This window comes from Meriones unguiculatus, chromosome 4, assembly GCF_030254825.1.
Source record: "Meriones unguiculatus strain TT.TT164.6M chromosome 4, Bangor_MerUng_6.1, whole genome shotgun sequence".
Lineage (NCBI taxonomy): Eukaryota > Metazoa > Chordata > Mammalia > Rodentia > Muridae > Meriones > Meriones unguiculatus.
The window spans coordinates 45,997,194-46,017,411 of NC_083352.1; positions in this window are offsets into that span (position 1 = coordinate 45,997,194).

A 20,218-nucleotide genomic window follows, 5' to 3' on the forward strand; every position below is an offset into this window, starting at 1 on the left:
CTCTGAAGAAAGAATTAGAAGAAGATATGAGAAGATGGAAAGATCTCCCATATTCATGGCTTGGCAGGATTAACATAGTAAAAATGGCCATTTTACCAAAAGCAATCTACAGATTCAATGCAATTCCCATCAAATTACCAACACAATTCTTTACAGACCTGGAAAGAAAAATTCTCAACTTCATATGGAATAACAAGAAACCCAGAATTGCTAAAACAATCCTCTAAAATAAAAGATCTTCTGGAGGTATCTCCATCCCTGATCTAAAGTTGTACTATAGAGCAACAGTTTTAAAAACTGCATGGTACTAGCATAATAACAGAATAGTGGATCAATGGAACCAAAGAGAGGACCCAGAAATAAACCCACACACTTATGGACACCTGATCTTTGACAAAGGCGCCAAAACCATACAATGGAAAAAAGATAGCATCTTCAACAAATGGTGCTGGTCCAACTGGATGTCTACATGTAGAAAAATGAAAATAGATCCATAAATATCACCCTGCACAAAACTGAAGTCCAAGTGGATCAAAGACCTCAACATAAAACCTGACACATTAAATCAGCTAGAAAAAAAAATTGGGGAATACCCTAGAACTCAGTGGTACAGCAGAAAACTTCCTGAACAGAACACCAACAGCACAGGCTCTAAGAGCAATGATCAATAAATGGGACCTCATGAAACTGAAAAGCTTCTGCAAAGCAAAGGAGACCATCACCAAAACAAAGCGACTGCCTACAGATTGGGAAAGAATCTTCACCACCCCTTTATCTGACAGAGGACTCATATCCAGTATATATAAAGAACTAAAGAAGCTGAAAAGCAGCAAACCAAGTAATCCACTTAAAAAATGGGGAACAAAGCTAAACAGAGAATTCTCTGTAGAGGAATACCAAATGGCAGAGAAGCACTTAAAGAAATGCTCAACCTCATTAGCCATTAGGGAAATGCAAATCAAAACGACCCTGAGATTTCACCTTAAACCGATGAGAATGGCCAAGATCAAAAACTCAAGTGACAACACATGCTGGAGAGGATGTGGAGAAAGGGGAACACTTCTCCATTGCTGGTGGGAATGTAAACTTGTACAACCACTCGGGAAATCAATCTGGCGCTTTCTCAGACAACTAGGAATAGTGCTTCCCCATGATCCAGCCATACCACTCCTAGGCATATATCCAAAAGAGGCTCAAGTACACAAAAAGGACATTTGCTCAACCATGTTTGTAGCAGCTTTATTTGTAATAGCCAGAAGCTGGAAACAACCCAGATGCCCCTCAACTGAAGAATGGATGCAGAAATTGTGGTACATCTACACAATGGAATATTACTCAGCAATGAAAAATAAGGAAATCATGAAATTTGCAGGTAAATGGTGGGATCTGGAAAGGATCATCCTGAGTGAGTTGTCCCAGAAGCAAAAAGACACACATGGTATATACTCACTCATATAGACATACAACATAGGACAAACCCACTATAACCTGTGCATCTAAAGAAACTAAGCAAGAGAGTGGACCCTAACTAAAATGTCCAATCCCCATCCGGAAAGGCAAAGAGGATGGACATCAGAAGAAGAAGAAAACAGGAAACAACCTAGGAACCTACCACAGAGGGCCTCTGAAAGCCTCTGCCCTACAGACTATCAAAGGAGATGCTGAGCCTGATGGGCAAGTGTTGGGCAGAGTGAATGGAATTTTAGGTAAGAACTGGGAAATAGTAAGAGCTGGAGAGGACAGGGTCTCCACAAGGAGAGCAATAGAACAAGAAAATTTGAACACAGGGAACTTCCCAGAGACTCATACTCCAACCAAGGTCTATTCTTGGAGATAACCCAGAACCCCTGCACAGATGTAGCCCAGGGCAGTTCAGAGTCCAATTGGGTTACATAGTAATGTGAAGAGGGACTGCCTCTGACATAATCTGATTGGCCTGCTCTTTGATCACCTCCCCCTGGGGGGGAGCAGCCTTACCAGGCCATAGTAGAGGACAATGCAGCCACTTTTGATGTGAACAGATGGACTAAGATCAGAAAGGAGAGGAGAACCTCTCCTATCAGTGGACTTGGGGAGGGGCATGCATGCAGAGGGAGGAGGGAAAGTGGGATTGGGAGGGGAGGAGGGAGGGGCTTATGGGGGGATGCAGAATGAATAAAGTGTAATTGAGGAAAAATTTTTAAAAAAGGGGGGGGGGAATAATTTAAGAACCTTAAATGACTTTCAAAAGTGGAGGAAAACATGGAGTTAGTCAATTTACATGGAGCACGTCTCGCCCCTGGGGGCAATGGTTTCTTGAACCTACTCAGACCTCGGACACCACCACTGCTAGTTCTAGAACTGATGCAAGTTGTTCCAACGAGGGGGTTAAGGCTTCTCATAATATTTCCTATAAGCCCACACCTGTTCATTTATATCCCCCATTTTTATTCATTATTAGCCAGATAGAGCCAAGTAATTGTGGTGATGATACTTGCTTTTTTGCCCAATGCTGGAATGCTAGTAAATTTAGGTATGCCCTGGTTACTCGCATGCCTTGCTGGGTGTCTGTGCCCGTTGATGCCCCTCACGCTATGACTCTCTTCAGACAGAAAAGGGGTCTTGGAACTACAGCCGCCACTGTTACTGCCATTTCATTGGCGGCTGTTGGAGCTACCACCGGGGCATTAGCCATGAGTCATACTGCGCAGACTGCTCAGACCCTGAATAATCTTTTAGCCAATGTAGCTCATGCCTTAGATGTACAAAAATGAATTAATGCTCAACTAAAAGGAGGCTTGATGGTGTTCAATCAGAGGTTTGGCCTCGTGCAGGAGCAAATTGATACCCTATGGCAAATGGCTCAACCGGGCTGTCAATGAAAGTATTCTGGACTTTGTGTCACTAGCATACAACATGAGAATTTTTCCTGTGCTGTAAATCTGTCTAAACAATTGTCTAGCTATATTTTAGGTAATTGGACTGGAGAATTCGATACTACGATGGAGCAGCTGAGAGTGGCCATTGTCACGGTAAATTCTACCAGAGTGGACGCAGGACTAGCCACAGGATTATCACCATGAATTGCTGCAGCCATGAATCATCTGAAGGAATGGGCGGGCATGGGAGCATTAGCAGGCCTTCTGGTGTTGGTCTCCTTGGTTTGCCTGTGGTGTATATGCAAGATTAGAGTCTCACAACAGCGTAATGCAGCCATGATCATTCAGGCCTTTACAGCCATTGAAGCAGGACATTCTCCCCAAGCATGGTTGGATACCATAAAAAGCTAAAATGTTATGCTCAGGATGCGAGGGTAAGCACTGCACTCAGGGTCAGCTGCTTTGGACCCAGAGAAGAGCATGTCTAATTGCATGCGGGTTGATGCCCCAGGTCCTGCCTCTGAGAAAAAGGTATCAGACAGGTCTGATGCTCTTTGGGTGGATGACACCTAAATGAACATCAGTACAAAGTCCCAATTTATTTCTAATATCAGAGATCAGACCTCTACTCTTGCTTGATGCGTCTAAAACAAAAAGGGGGAACTGTAGAGAGCTGTGTAATGTCGTGCCTTAAAGATGGAGCTGGTTTCCGCCTTCCACATTCCCGATGGTGAGTGCTCTCTGTCACGAACAACTCCACATTTGGCTAAGGTTGAGGATCTGGCTTGTTTCCATGTATGTGGACCTATCTGCATTGCCCACGTGGCACGCTGGGGTTGGCTACCCAGAGGCTATTTAAGCTGTGGGCTGGCTTTCCCCAGGGTCCAATGATTGTTCAAGGTTCCTGAATAAACTGCATTGAAAAAAAAAAAAAAAAACATCAAGTAAAGGAAAATTAGCCAAACAAAGATAAATGTCACATATATTCTCTTATATGCAGAATATGGGTTAAAATTTATATGTAAGAATAATTTGGTCATCTATATGTATTAAAATGTCACAGTAAAACCCAAAAAAAAACAAACCTACACTTCTAATTTAAATTTAGTTCTCCTAAATTTCAGAGTCCATTTCAGAGAAATATAGTGAAGAGAGTTCAGGCTTGAACCTCCATCTTCCTCCCTAAAAGTCTTGCAGACCTAATTAATTGCCTAAGTATGTACTATATATATTTATTTTATCTACAGAAGGAGTTTTTCTGTTATAATATCTGTGATGATTAAATTTCATTTAGACATGTTTTCAAGTAGTATAAAAAATATTTTATTTATATTTTCCAGACAGTCACATTGCAAAGTATTTGAAATTTGAATACAAGCTTAGCATTTGTTAAGTACATCATCCTTTAGAAGTATTCTGAAAAACAACTGCCAAGCTTTACTCCAGACTGAATGTACAGGTGTGTGTGTTCTTGGAAGCTAAACAACTATAAAGTTTTAAAATATCGGTGCTCAACCTTCCTAATGCTGCAGTCCTTTAATACATCTTATTTGTGGTGGCTCCCAACCATAAAATTATTTTTGTTAATACTTTCATAATTGTAATTTTGCTATTGTTATGAATGTTAATGTAAATAGCTATGATTTCTGGTGATCGTAGGCGACCCCTGTGAAAGGGTTGTTCTATCCTCAAAGGGATCTTAACTCACAGGTTTAGAACAACTGTTCTAAGTTAAATTCAATTGGAATTAATGAAGCATGTGTGTCTCCTCAAGTAATAGAAAAATCTAATATTCCTCTAAGAATTATGTGTAGAAACTTTAAATACTTGTAGCAAAAAATAAGTTGTAAACATGTCAAAATATTGCGGATTGACATGTCCTTATAAATTTTAGGAAAAAGATGATTAAGTATTGCTCGATTATTTGGTGGAGCCTGAATTTTAACCTGAAAAAAAATATAACTCCATACATTGATTTTTTTTCCAGTGAACCACAACAGTAACCCAAATTAAAGAAGTATCAGTGCTAGCTGATTTAACATTTTAAGAAAAGACATACATAGTAATCACTCCTATGTTCCTCCATGTCTCAGTAAGCATTAGAAGATGCTTAGTTTTTCAGTCAAGTAATTAGTAACCAATTACGTTAAAGGTTCTAGAAATGAGAAATTAAGAATCTTTTTTTTCACTATAAGTGGTTGTAAAATGTAGATTGTTCATTGCTGCTCATTATTCCATAATGATTTTTTTTCCTTTCTTCCAAAAAATAGCATTTGTCTCAAATAGATTTTTCAGCAACAAAAACAAAGAATCTTACATGATAGACAGTGACCCTAGTCAAAGGTAAATAGATTCATAAGATCATTAGAACTCTCCTCTTCCCATCTTGGACATCAGTTTGTCCCACCCAGCCATAGGATCTGGTACTACACACCCATGCTCTGTGGTTGGGGAAGTCACCTTGTCATTTAGTTTTGTTGAAAACATCTTTTCTGAGTCTTTTTTAAATCCCTTTTACAAATACTATACTGTTGTCACTGTTTTAATTCTTGTTCTTGTTGTTGTTTTTAAATATGTTCCTTAAAATGCTATAGCCCAAAAAGTAACTCTTCTACAAATTCTACCAACAGATTTTTGACAAAGTTAAATACTTCTAGCTTGATTGCTACTCAAGAGTACTTCTTAAATAACTCTTCAAAACATTTCACTCTAACAGGATTGGTGACCATGAGTTCAAAGACAAGGTGGGCTACAGAGTGATAACCGAGTTTGTCTGGGCTAGAGTGAAACTTCTTCAGAGAAAGGAAGAAAGAAAAACAAAAACAAGAAAAACCCACTCTTCTTATCTTTTTATTTGGTTTCAGGCTTAATTTTCTTAGACTCTTTGAACATTCCTTCACATTTAGTGAAAGTGGAGAAAAATGTTCCTTGACACTGAGTTTGGCAACAACTTTTGGATTTCACACCAAAATCTTAGGCAGCAAATGGAAAAATAACCAGCAATACTAGTTCAAGTTTAAAAGTTTCTATACAAGTATGAGACAAAATAAAAAGAAAAGGTTTGATAATATAATACAGTGATTAAAATCTTCCTGAGTGAGGTATCCCAGAAGCAGAAAGGCACACATGCTATATACCCTAAGTGGATATTAGACATATAATATAGGATAATCATACTAAATTCTGTACACCTAAAGAAGCTAAGCAAGAAGGAGGACCCTGGATGAATGATCAATCTTCATTCAGAAGGGCAAATGAGACAGACATTGGAAGAGGAAGAAAACAGGGAATAGGAAATGAGCCTACCACAAACGGCCTCTGGAAGATTCTACCCAAAAGGGTATCAAAGCAGATGCTGAGATTCATAGCCAAACTTTGGGCAGAGTGAAGGGAATCTTATAAAAGAAGGGGGAGATAGAAAGACCTAGAGGGGACAGGAACTCTACAAGGGGAGCAACAGAACTGAAATATCTAGGCACAGGGGTCTTTTCTGATACTGATGCTCCAACCCAGGACCATGCATGGAGATAACCTAGAACCTCTGCACAGATGTAGCCCAGTGATGTTGGCAGCTCAGTGCCCAAGTGGGTTCACTAGTAAGGAGAACAGGGACTGTCTCTTACATGAACTCAGTGGCTGGCTCTTTGATCACCTCCTCCTGAGGGGGAGAAGACTTGCCAGGCCACAGAGGAAGACAATGCAGCCAGTCCTGATGAAACATGATAAGCTAGGGTCAGATGGAAGAGGAGGAGGCCCTCCCCTATCAGTGGACTTGGAAAGGGTCATGGAAGGAGACAAGGAAGGGAAGCGGGGATTGGGAGGTAATGAGGAAGAGGGCTACAGCTGGGATACAAAGTGAATAAATTGTAATTGATATAAAAATAAAATTAAAATTAAAAAAGAGTGATTAACATTCAAAAGATAAAATATGAAATGCAATACCAAAATATATAAATTATCTGATTAAAATGGGAAAATGTCCTGGGTAAACATTTCTTCAAAGAAATCTTTGACCTTTTGATACAAATGGACAGCATGTAGAAACCACCATGAGGTTTCATCTCAGTTAGGAAGACTATAATAAGTAAAGCATAAGACATAAATAGTATGACAAAAGTTGAATGGATAAAGACCAAGTAAGGATGCAAATATTTTACATCAAAATCTATAATATATAACAATGGCATAAACAAACTGTGAAAATCAAAGAAAAAAATTGTCATTGAGAGAATAGGGAAATAAAGGCAGAGTATAAAATCAAAGTGCATTGCTTTCATGGTGGAAGGATAAAGTTCCAGAGTGACAGAGATGCCACGTACCAAAGGTGGAGGTGAAAATAAGTAAGAGGAAGTAGTAATTTGGTAGCTAACTGAAGGAATATATATGTAGAAGAAATCTGTAGTTCAAACTATTGAAAGCAAGATTTGAGGTATATATTTGAAAAGTTAGCAAAGCAAAACTTATTAAGTAACTATCAGATAAAAGATATCTGTATCTGAGACTTAAATCTTAATTACAGAACACTGAACATCTGTGAATAATTTTCAGAGAATTACAGTGTTAGAATGGGATACAAATTAAACTGTGCTATAACTAAAATGAGAATGTAGGTGAGTACATAACCTGTGTGCTGCACCACAAAGAGGCTTGAGGGACTAAATCATACCATGCCCAATAGCAGAGAATCAACATAAGGCCTGAGTTTGGTGAGAGCCGGCTAAACTTGGTCCAAGGAGATGTAGAAAGGATAGAGGGTCACTAAAGGAAGCATGAAAGAGGAAAGAGAAGTACAAGTCAAGCCAGAAAGATGGAAAGGATTGTGAAGGAGGGGATTCTATTAAAGCACTGTGTTAGAAAGTACCATAATGAGATCTATCACCTTGTCTGTTTCTTTAAATAATAAAATTAAATAAAAAAATAAGTGAAAGGTGAGGCATAATACTAGCTCAGCTAACTGTACTTTTATAAACCTTTCTTTAGAGTCAATTTGTTCCAGCAGTACTCCGAGTTCTACAACAGTAAAGATGTGTCAGAAAGCTTCAGCTTGTATCCTGTCAGCCCCTTCTCTGTAGGAACGAAAAATAGAAATTATATATGTCTTCTGATGGTCAGCTTTAAGTGTCAACTTGACTAGGCTATGGGCCCCAGTTTCTGAGTTAAACGCTAATTCCAGGTATTATGAAGATCGTTTTCATAAATATATACATGTATGTGTATATTAATTGACTGAATTAAGATACCTGACCTAGATAATCTTAGTGGACCTGATTGCATCTGCTGAACGGCTTAAGGTAGAACTGACTCTCCCTTGAGAAAGCAGTAACAACAAACCCCTACCTCCTGCCTGAGAGTCTATGCTAGAAGCCTTTGCAGTAGAATTCTGACTTGCCTTAGTCAGCCCCCACAGACATGTAATTATGTGTGATTTATATCTCCTAGTGGCTTTGTTTCCCAGATTAAACCATGAGCAAGATCTATACAATGCCAGACACAGATAAAAAAACAAAGCTGGACTGGAGTGATAAAAAGTAAGTCGGGGAAAGATGTTGCTGTGTTATATTGAATGGCCAGGAAAAGCTCACTGATAAGATGCTGTGGCTGACTGATTGTCTTGCTGGTATAATTCTTCATCCCTCCATTATCCAGGCCTTTTACCATGTGACTTTGCAATGCCTTTTACTAAACAAGATCAATTTTCCCAGTCATTGACTGGGAAGAGCAAGATCTGCTTTTCCCAGCCATTCCCACATGACTGGCTTCGTTGTGAGCATTTTCTTTTCGATCACTGTTGTTTTTCCCAATGAGAAATTTAAAAATGAGCAGAAGCTTGAGAAAGACTTGTTCATAACATCACATGCTTCTTGTCCTTTGGTCACAAACAAAGGTACACCAGGGCTCAAAGATGCTTAACAGCTACTAACCTTAATTATCGTAAGCAAGGCCTTGGGTTAGCTAAAAGCCACATGATGCTTAGACCTATGAGTTTGAACATCCAAAATAAACAAGAAAAGCCTAGCTGACCTGTACATGAGAAGAAGGCATATGGGGGATGTTAAGCGTGAACAACAAGCAAGTCTGCTCAGATTGGGTGATGCTCAGACATTACATGCATCTTTGTTGTTGGAATACAACCAGTGTTTGTTATCGCTTGAAACTCAGCATAATGGAAGCTAGCAGTAACTGTCTGGTATGAACTTTGAATAGGCTTGAAGGAGGCAGAAGATAAGGCCATAATGAAGCTACAGCATTACAAGCAATAAAAACAGCCAAGAAGTGCTTTCATGCAAAAGTCTGCTTGGCATGACATACGGGTCTGCAGACATACGTGTGTTAGGAGTACCAAGAGAAAAGTATCAGGAAAAAATGCATATCAAGTAGCAAGTAATCAAAGTATATAAAGCTTTATAAGATGAGGTATGGTTTAATGACAGGAAATTGATAGAGGCTTTTAGACAAATTGTTATTAGGACCTGACTTTTAGTTTTAAATATGACCCTCAGTTGTGTAATGGAGAATACAATTATAGTGGTTTGGATGGAAAATACTCACCTTTGGTTCATGTGTTCAAATGCTTAGTTCCCAGCTTGAAATGACTTTTAGAGAGATGGGACCATTAGAAGATAAGGCATTATTGAAGAAAGTTGTTTCAAGAAGGAATTAAAATTAAAACATGCAACCCAGAGCATTCTTTGAATATTTGCCCCCTTAAGGCAAACTCTGAAGGTACTTCCAGCAACAAATACTAACTGTGGTAGTTCAATATCAGTTACAATTCATGCTACTAGTGTCAGAGACTACTCACAGAGACACATACACCCTTTGCCTGAAAATTTCCAAACCTGAAAACTGGTATGTGTAAGAAAGGCTTTTCAGAGTTCCCTCTGGAACTGGCTACTGGAATCATCCATCAAATCTGCTTCTGTGTTTACCCATTGATTACTCACAATGGATATTTTACTTCACTTGCCTTTCAAACCAACAGGAAAATGGCTTTTGTAGCCCCAGAGTGCTCTTTAAGAGAAAATGCAGAGCAAATCCTAAAGTCACAAGTGACCAGTATCATCAGTCTTAGGAAGTGTGCAATACCAATAGGATTTCAATTCTATTATTATTATTATTATTATTATTATTATTATATTATTATTTGTATTAGTAATAGTAATAGTAGTTAGCATTCATTAACTTTGTAATTTGACAATTTCATACATGCATATTATGTATTCTGCCTATTCTCCCCCCCCTTATTGTTCTCCTATTATTTTTAGGTGTAATTTATTATTATTATTATCTTTTACAGTTTTTCACTTCTATCCAAGTTCTAGCCACCTCTTTTGTCTCCTCCCAGTCCCACTGTACTTCCCCCTTCCTCCCCTATCCTTCTACCCTAGTCCCCAAATAGAGGAAGTCCTCCTCAACTACTGTCTGACCATAGCTTATCAGGTCTTTTTTTTTTTTAATATTAGTTACAGTTTGTTAACTTTGTATCCCTGCATTATCCAGCTCCCTCTTTCCCTCCTAATACCACCCTCCCTCCCTCATCTCCTCTCTGCCCCTTTCCAAGTTCGCTGATTGGGGAGAACCTCCTCCCCTTTCATCTGATACTTCTTTATCAGGTATCTTCAGGACTGGCTGCAAAGTCCCCCTCTGTGGCCTAGCAGGGCTGCCTATCAGGTCTTATCAGGACTGTCTGGATCCTCTTCCTCTGTGGGCTGGCTAAGTCATCCCACCAGGGAGAAGCGATCAAGGAGCAGACAACTGAGTTCATGTCAGAGGCTGTCTCTCCTCCACATACTAGGGGACCCAAATAGAGACTAAACTGTCTGTGGGCTACATCTGAGCAGGAGGTCTAGGTCTTATTCATGCATGGTCTTAGGTTGATTCATCATTCTCTGTAGTACCCCCTGGGCCCAGCTTTTTTTTTTTTCTTTTGCCTTTGTTGGTCTCCTTGTGGGGCTCCTGTCCCCTCTATCCTCCTATTCTTATCAGCCACTTTCTCCCTTCAAGTCCATTTCCCCGAATCATGACTCAATATCTGAAATTTAGAATTAGTTCTAGAGTCCAAAATGTATAAACAGCTCAGTTTTTAATTTTTGGTGTTTCAACTTAAATTTTACTACAAATCAATCATTTTAAATGTTTTGCAAATGTGCTTTCACCTCAATGAACCATTTCTTAGATAAAAAAACATGATAAGGATTTTGTGTGTGGCCTGACTTTTTGTTGTTGTTGTTGTTTTCAGTTTTTATATCTTAGACAGGAACCCTCACTAAACTTGTAGCTCATTGTGCTGGCAATAAATGTTACAAATCCACCAGTCTCCCTGCCCTCACCTCCAGAACAGCTGTTGTTATAGTTTGGGCATGTGGGTAATAGGGTTTTATAACCTCATGGCAGGTATTTTTTCAACTAAGCCATTGTCTTAGTTACTTTTCTATTGATGTGATAAAACACAGTAACCAAGACAACTTACAAAAGAAAGTGTTCAGCTGGGCTTACGGTTCCAGAGAGCTAAAGTCCATCATCACTGAGCAAAGGTATGGTGACAAAAAAGCCTAAAGCTCACATTTAAATTCACAACAGGCAGAGAGCACATTAGGGATGGCATGAGACACTGGAAACCTCAAAGCTTGCCCTCAGTGACACCTCTTCCCAAAAGGTCACACCTGCTAATCCTTCCCAAATGGCTCCAACAACTGGGGAGCAATTATTAAAACAATATGAGCCCATGGAGTTAATGCTAACTCAGTCCACCACAGCTATCTCTCTAGCCCACAGATCATTCTTTACCAAAGTCATGATTGCAAAACCAAAAGACATGATTTCGACATGAGGAAGTTTCCTTAAGTATGCATTTCTCGGGAGAACTGTCCATGATCCTTGCCTGGGCAAAACAGAAAGCTGCTCCTACAGAGCCAAAGCTGCAGGATCTCCTTAATACGGAACAACAACAGGATATCTGAAAGGAATCCTGGTGGGAATTCAGGATTTATGGTGTAGCAGAAGCCAGAGGCCTTTAACCAGAGCGATGACTCACTGCAATGAACATTTACAACAAATCGAGCTGTTTGGACAAAAGGGAATAGTGTCTGATACATCATGACACAGTACAGCTTCCACGGCAAAATATGTTTTGGTTTCTTGGTTGGTTGGTTTGATTTGTTTTTTTAGTTAGTTTGGTTGATTGGTTTGTTGAAGGTTTTGGAGGAGGGGCTATATTTTGATTTGTTTATTTTTTATTTGTTTTGGGGGCAGGTTGCAAGAGTAGAGGGTGGATATAGAGGGACAGGGAGATGAGTGGGATTGGGGTGTATGATGTGAAATTCACAAAAAAAATCAATCAAAATTTTTTGGAAGTATGCATTCTTTGTTCTTGCATAATATGATATAGTGCTATGATAACACTTAAGGAAAAAGACTTCACATTTGAAAGAATTTAATTGATCAAAACTGATTGCAAAATGTTCTTAAAAACAAACATTGTGTAATTTCATGGAAAACAAACCAACAAAGAATTCTTAGGAACATGTAATGTGAGTTCGTGCAAGTATCATGGGGACTTCCTTCACACCATTATGGTCACACAGTAGCCTTTATTAATTCATTTATTAAACATAATCATGTATGCTACTGCTTTAGTTCCACTTAATACTTATATAAATAATGAAAAAAGTTGATTTGGCTTTCAAGGAATGAAGACTTTTTGTGTTATCTTATAGATACTACTTGACATGGTTTCATCAAACCTGTTCAGGCATTAGAGCTGGCTGTTTGGCAGCAATTAGTAGGATTTTTTTGGCTAATTCTGAAAATTGTCAAATACTTCAACGTTTGCTTACTGGGTCTCTAAAAATACCAGTTACGTTCAATTCTAATAAAGGCCATCAGACAACACCATGGAGTTTCATTGTATACTCTTCTTTCAATCCACCACCTAGAAATTTAAGAATGCATATATTCACAGGCAAAACTTATCAGAATCACACTAGTATGATGTATACAGTGATAAGAAATTAGGAGGAATGGATTTATGGCAGCCACTATCTTTAAAAGGGCTGTGGTTGTGGTTGTCATCCTTGTAGAATTAGTCATTTCAGTTTGCTAACGTCCTTACATTATTGTTTAATACACTTTCCAGAAAGAATATTATTTTCACATAAACTATACAAAACAGAATATTTTCAAAGTAAATGTACACTATCATCCTTCATTTATAAAAACATTAGAAGAAATAATTTCTAAAAGCTATCACAAATCAGGTATTTTTTTTTTTTTTGTTTAGCAATGTCAGCTCAGTCTCTTCTTTCTCCCCTTCTTATCTTTGAGTTTAAAGAATAGTTTGATTTTCTTTCACAACTACCCAGCTATGCCATGATGGCCAAGGCGGGTGATTCAGACAGAGTAAGCATAGCAGTGTTCAAATAATACTTATGTTATGGACAATTAAATTTGGATTTTAAACAATTTTATTATTATTATGAAATGTTCTTTTATTAATTATTCAATATCTTAAAAACATAAAATCTGTTAGTACTAGTGAGAAATACATGAATTAATCAAAGTCTGTTTTCATCATAGAACATTGTATAAAGCAAGCTTGCCAGCCTAGCCTGTTGAAAGGAGACCACTTCTTCAGCTTCAGATGTCTCAGCTAAGAAATGAAGTAGAAAAGCCTCATCATGTTAGGTAGCTAATGACTTTTCCTGCAATCACCATCCAAATAGTTGATATGTTAATAACATTTATTGTTAAGATATGAAATGGGTTTTTTGTTATTTACAAAACTCTTTTGTACACTGAACCATTTAATCTTCTCCTTTTTCTGTGAGCGTGTATGACTTTGCCAACTTTCTTAGATGAGAACAGGAAGGACCTGTGGTTTTATGAAATGTTCCAAAGGTCATTCAACTAACAAAAGCAAACTCTGCTCTAGAATGCAGATCATCAGACCAAATCAAGTTCACTGAAAATCTCTAATACACTGAAAAAATTATCATGAAGAAAAAACATTTAAAATATTCAATAGTTGTGTTCTCAATATTTTGATCTCCCTGGAATATGAGCAGGAAAGCTTTCAAAGGAAATTACACTTGTCTCATCCTTCCCAAGATGCAGGCTATAATTCTGAGAGGAAGCTAATGATGTCTCAGGAAAAAAAGGGGGAAATTAAGTGGAATAGGTAATAGAACATCTGTGTCTTTTCTACGTAACTTGTAAAATTGAGAAACTAGTAGCTGACACTTACAACTCAAGGTAATGAGCATCACATTTAATTTTACATCCTCATAAATGCATTGCCTGTTTCCAACTTGCCTACCCACATAATAGGCTATATTCTTTATGTAAAGATGGCATCACCACTAAACAGAAAAATTACATCTCAAAGAGCCTTTTTGGTGAGTCAACTGAAGAATACCCTGACTTTGGGAGTTTTCTTCTTCATCTCTGATTAATTCATTGACCTTCAAAAAGTTACTAAGCTTTTGTCAGACTTAATTTAGCCATTAAATTTTAAAACTAAATTTATAAACAAAGGTATTTTAGTTAGTTAGGGTAGAAGCTAGAATAAATGAAAGAACAACAAACTAATTATACTTCTAAATTTTTTTGGAAAGAGGCAGATGGAGCAGGTGCTGCCGCATGGACACCCAACATCCACTCTCTCCCAGGCTTCTCCCAGGAGGCTCCTCCCACTCCTGCCTGCCAACAACTGGTTGACCCAGCCTCAATCCTCTGGCCAACTGGCTTTCCAAGAGGGCAATGAGATACCTCTCTCCAACTCCTCTCTCAAACTCGTCAAATGGCCCCTGACTCACTCTCAAACCTATGACCTCTTCTTCTTTAATTACTATTGTCACAACACACACAAATATACATACATATATATTTTGATCTCCCTTGTGTATATGTATATATACACAAGTGTGTTTGGTGCATCTATATGTACAAGTATGTATTTATAAGTAAAACTTGATGAGTTAATTTATATTTACTTTTATGATTAGAGCTAAGACTTTGGATTTGATACCTACTGGGGAGGAACCAAAATATCTTAATATCCTCATGTTATGAAACGTAGTTCATGTCACTTCTACAGGATTGTGGAATTCATTTTAAAATTCTTAGGATGAACTATTGCCTTGTAGTTTTATAGGCCCTGTGCCTATGACAGTGAACAAAACACAAGTTACCCTGTGGATCTTACATTTTTAGAGGGAAAGACAGATAAATAAATGAATACATGATTTCTCAAGTGTTAGTAAGCTATGTGGTGTCTTAGTTATGGTTTCTCTTGCTACAATAAAACACCGTGACCAAAAAAGCAAGTTGGGTTTATTTGGTTTACACTTTCACATCATAGTTTATGATCAAAGGCAGTCAGGACAGGAATTCAAATAGGGCAGAAACCTGGAGAGCAGCAGCTAATACAAAAATGCAACTGAGGAGTGTTGTTTATGAGGTTGATACCCATGACTTGCTCAGCCTGCTTTTGATTGGAACACAGAACGACCAGCCCAGGGGTGACATCACCCACAATGAACTGGTCCTTCTCCCATCAACCACAAATTAATAAAATGCCTTACATCAGGATCTTATGGAAGCATTTTCTTATTTGAGGTTCCCTCTTTTCAGATGACTCTATCTTGAGTCAAGTTGACATAAAACTAGCAAAGACAATATAGGAAAAGCAAAATAAAATAAAAGAAAAATTGTTCAAACAAGGGAGTTCTGAACAGTGAAATCAGGCAAGAACACACATGAAGGCCTTGAGGCACATTGTTTAGTAGACCCAAGGCACAGCACCAGGGCTCCAGTGGGTAAAAGACATAGAGCAAAATGGCTAGTAACAGGAATGGAAGTCAAACAGTATTCACCCTGCCAGAGATGCAAAGCCTCAAAACTGAAGTCTTTTTTTGCAAAGCAGTGAAATAATCTGCCTTAACCCTTTTTTTAAATTTTTTTTAGTTTAATTTTTATTAATTATACTTTATTCACTTTGTATCCCCCCAAAGACCCTCCTTCTTCCCCTCCCGTTCTCACCCTCCCTCCCCTTTCTGCACGCATGCCCCTCCCTAAGTCCACTAATAGGGGAGGTCTTCCTTTACTTTCTTCTGATCCTTGTCTATCAGGTCTCATTAGGAGTGGCTGCATTGTCTTCCTCTGTGGCCTGGTAAGGCTGCTCCCCCACAGGGGGAGGTCATCAAAGAGCAAGCCAATCAGTTTATGCCCGGGACAGTTCTTGTTCCCATTACTATGGAACCCATTTGGACACTAAACTGTCATGGGCTACTTCTGTGCAGGGGTTCTAGGTTATCTCCATCAATGGTCCTTGGTTGGAGTATCAGTCTCAGAAAAGACCCCTGTGCTCAGATTTTTTGGTTCTGTTGCTCTCCTTGTGGAGTTCCTGTCTTCTCCAGGACTTATTATTCCCCACTTCTTTCCTAAGATTCCCTGCACTCTGCCCAAAGGTTGCACATAAGTCTCAGCATCTGCTTTGATACTCTACAGGGTAGAGCCTTTCAGAGGCCCTCTGTGGCAGGCTCCTGTCCTGTTCTCCGTTTTCCCCTTCTTCTGATGTCCATCCTCTTAGCCTTTCTGAATGGGGATTGAGCCTTTTAGGAATTGAAGTCAAACAGTATTCACCCTGCCAGAGGTGCAAAGCCTCAAAACTGAAATCTTTTTTTGCAAAGCAGTGTCATGATCTGCCTTAACTCTTAACGGGACCATTCTGATTATGTGTGAAGAACAGAGCATGAAAAGGTAAGGTCAGATGCAGTGATAAGAAAAACAATTGCAAATGTCCCTGTGAGAATTTATGGTGAGCTGGGAAAGAGCTGCCGTAGTGGAAATAATAAATGGTAGTTAGAATCTTTGAGATATGTGTCAAAGAAAGAACTGCCAGAACTTCCTGTTAGTTTGGCAATGGGAAGTGAGGAGAGTCAAAAATAACTCTGAGAATTCTGGCCTGATGAACTAGAAAATGAATATGCCTTCAATAAGATGAAGGAAGGGAACTTATATCAGATTGGCAAAGTGAATGAATGAGTAAATCAAGAGTTTCCTTGTGGATATGTTAAAGTTAGGAATCCTAGTAACTATCTACTGACTGTCATTTAGAAAGTTGGATGTATGACATCCAGCAGAAGATGCAGATGTAAATTAGGCCTTTGAAGGGTGAGTTGGCCCAAGAAGTAAAAATAGCTGCAGAAAACAATATGATAATGAATTCCCAGGGATTCCACAAATGTTGAAAAGGTTAAAGGAGCTGGGAGAGCTAACAGAAAACAGTTAGTGATGGAGGGGAACACAGAGAAAGAAATGTTCTGGAAAACAACTGAAGTAATGAAAGATGACATAAAATCTGTCAAATGAAGTTTGGAGATTAAGGTGAGAAAAAGAAAACAAAATAAGAAGTTAGAAAATAAACAAAAACATTGACCAGGTAAGTAGGGATGTACAGGTACCAGACTACCTTGGTAGGATCCCTTCAGTGATGGAGGGGGCAAGATTCTTGCTGAAGTTGTAGTTAGTTCAAGGTAGAAAAACAAAGGAAAGGACAACTTGAGTATAGTGAATACTTGTAGAATTTTTAGGTTAAGAGGTCAGTGAGTTGGGGTAGTGGATGGAAGGGTTTGTGGCATTAAGGTATAATAAAATGTTTGTAAAGGAAAGTGGTTCATGGAGGAACAAGAAGAAGCAATTTCAGAGTAGTAATCCTGGAGCAAACAGTAGCAGATGGGGAAAAGCACACAACCATAGGGATGCCTTTGCCAAAACAGTCCAGCCACAGTGAGAAAGTAAAGTATAGTTTTTCAGAGGCCCTCTATGGTAGGCTCCTGTCCTGTTACTTGTTTTCTCCTATATCCAATGTCCATCCCATTTGTCTTTCTAAATGAGGATTGATCATCTTACCCCAGGTCCTCTTTCTTGTTTATCTTCTTTATGTTTATCCTATCTTACAGATCTATATAAGTGAGCATATAACTGTGTGTGCATTTCTGCTCCTGGGATACCTCACTCAGGATGGTCTTTTCTAGATCCCACCATTTGCCTGCAAATTTCATGATTTCCTTGTTTTTAATTGCCGAGTAGTATTCCATTGTGTAAAAGTACCACAATTTCTGTATCCATTCCTCCATTGATGGACATCTGGGTTGTTTCTAGGTTCTGGCTATTACAAATAAAGCTGCTACAAACATGGTTGAGCAAATGTCCTTGTTGTGTACTTGGGTATTTTTTTGATATATGCCTAGGAGTGGTATAGCTGGATCTTGAGGAAGCGCTATTTCTAATTGTTTGAGAAAGTGCCAGATTGATTTCCAAAGTGGTTGTACACGTTTTCATTCCCACCAGCAATGGAGATTCTACCTAGCAGTGTATCAAAGCAGAAGCTGAGACTCATAACCAAACCTTTGGCAGAGTGCAGGTAATCATTTGAAAGAAGGGGGAGTTAGTTTGATCTGGAGAGGACAGGAGCTCCACAAGGACCAAATATATCTGGGCACAGGGGTCTTTTATGAGACTGTTTCTCCAACCAAGGACCATGCATGGATATAACCTAGAACCCCTGCTCGGATGTAGCCCATGGTAGCTCAGTATCCAAATGGGTATCCTAGTAAGGTGTTGGAAGCCGCGTGGTCGTCCCGCCAGCAGAAACGCAGGCAGACACAAGGATCCTTCCGCAACAAGCCTTTATTACTGTTAAGCGATGAAAGAAGGAGAGGAGAGGGAGAGCCCCGATGTGGCGCTGTTTATATAAGCCCTGGTCGCACCTAAGTGACGTGTCAATACCCTGATTGGCTGCTCACTCTTTACCCCGTCTGATGACTCAGGCTTGGCGTGCTTAGTGTGCTTATGCAATTCGCGCATGCGTACTGGAGGTTGTTTACAGTTTTGAGGGCAGAATGTCAGTGCCATCTGGTGGCGTCTGAGTCTCAGCTCTCCACAGTAAGGGGAATGAGGACTATTTCTGACATGAACTCAATGGCAGGCTCTTTGACATCCCCCCATCCCGAGGGAGGAGCAGCCTTGCTAGGCCACTGAGGAGAACTTTGCAGCCAGTCCTGAAGATACCTGATAAGCTAGGGTCAGATGGAAAGGGAGGAGGACCTCCCCTATCAGTGGACTTGGAAAGGGGCAGGGAGGGTGGGATTGGGAGGGAATGGGCTACAGCTGGGATACAAAGTTAATGAACTGTAACTAATATTAAAAAAATAAAAATTTAATTAAAAAAAGAAAGTAAAGTATGATGGGCATGCATATGTAATGATAAGAACAGTCTCTTGATTGCTTCAGGGAAATTCGAGGGGCAAGACTATCAACTGAAACTCATTAGAGGAAAGTTGGAGAGTCTGGAAAAATAGTGTTCTAATGGCTTAAAATAATGGAGGAAAGGGAATTAAGAAGGAATATATTTCCAGAAACCCTGAGTAAATTTGGGATTCCTAATCATTAATATTTTACAACTTTATCCATGATCATGTACTTTTTTCCATCATGGTCACTTCCTTGAGTATAATAGTGTTCAGGGTGTGGTGGCATATGCCTACAATCACATTTGAGGCAGAGGATTAAAAAAAATTCAAGGCTAGCTTGAACTGTTCTACAAGACCACACCTCAAATCTGGGGCAAGATATTCAGAGACTAGAATTCAGAAGGGACTGAATGTCTATTTTTTTTGGGGGGGGGGAGAACACTGTGTACATAATAGGGTCAAATTACTACAAGGACAAAAATAGCTGGTGTCTTTGATATCTAGAGAAATGAAAAGATGAGAAAATTAAGATATGATATTCGGAGAATGAGATAGTTAGGTGGTGACAGTGACGCAGATGTTTGTAACAAATACTCAGCCAGGATGTTCCTGAGTAAGGACAGAGAAATAGTGTAGGAGATCAAGAAACTTAAAGTCCATTTCCCTTCAGTGGTACAGGCCTGGCAGAGATGAGATGTCACCAGGAAAATCTATGGACTCTCGTTTTTGTCCTGAAAAATTCAGTGAAAGCCAGCTGAGAACACTGGTTTGCAAAGCTCTTCTTCTGTCATCCAGAGGCAGATTCCAGCACATGGGACCCTATGAACACCATTGGTAACTAATACAATGGAAATGAGTCTATAATAAAATTAGAGACATATACTGATTCTCAAAGACAATTTCAAATTCTTAAGATTGACAGTTGGCTGTAGCCTGTATTCACTTGCCACTCTTCAGAGAAAACCATGTGTGCATTCTGGTCAGCAAGAATGTTGAAACAATGTCAATGTTCCCTCCACTTCCTAAAAGGTTCACTCCTCCAGAAAAATATATTGAAACTAAATGTTGTTCACTCCTCCAGTAAAAGAGAGTGAAACTAAATGTTTT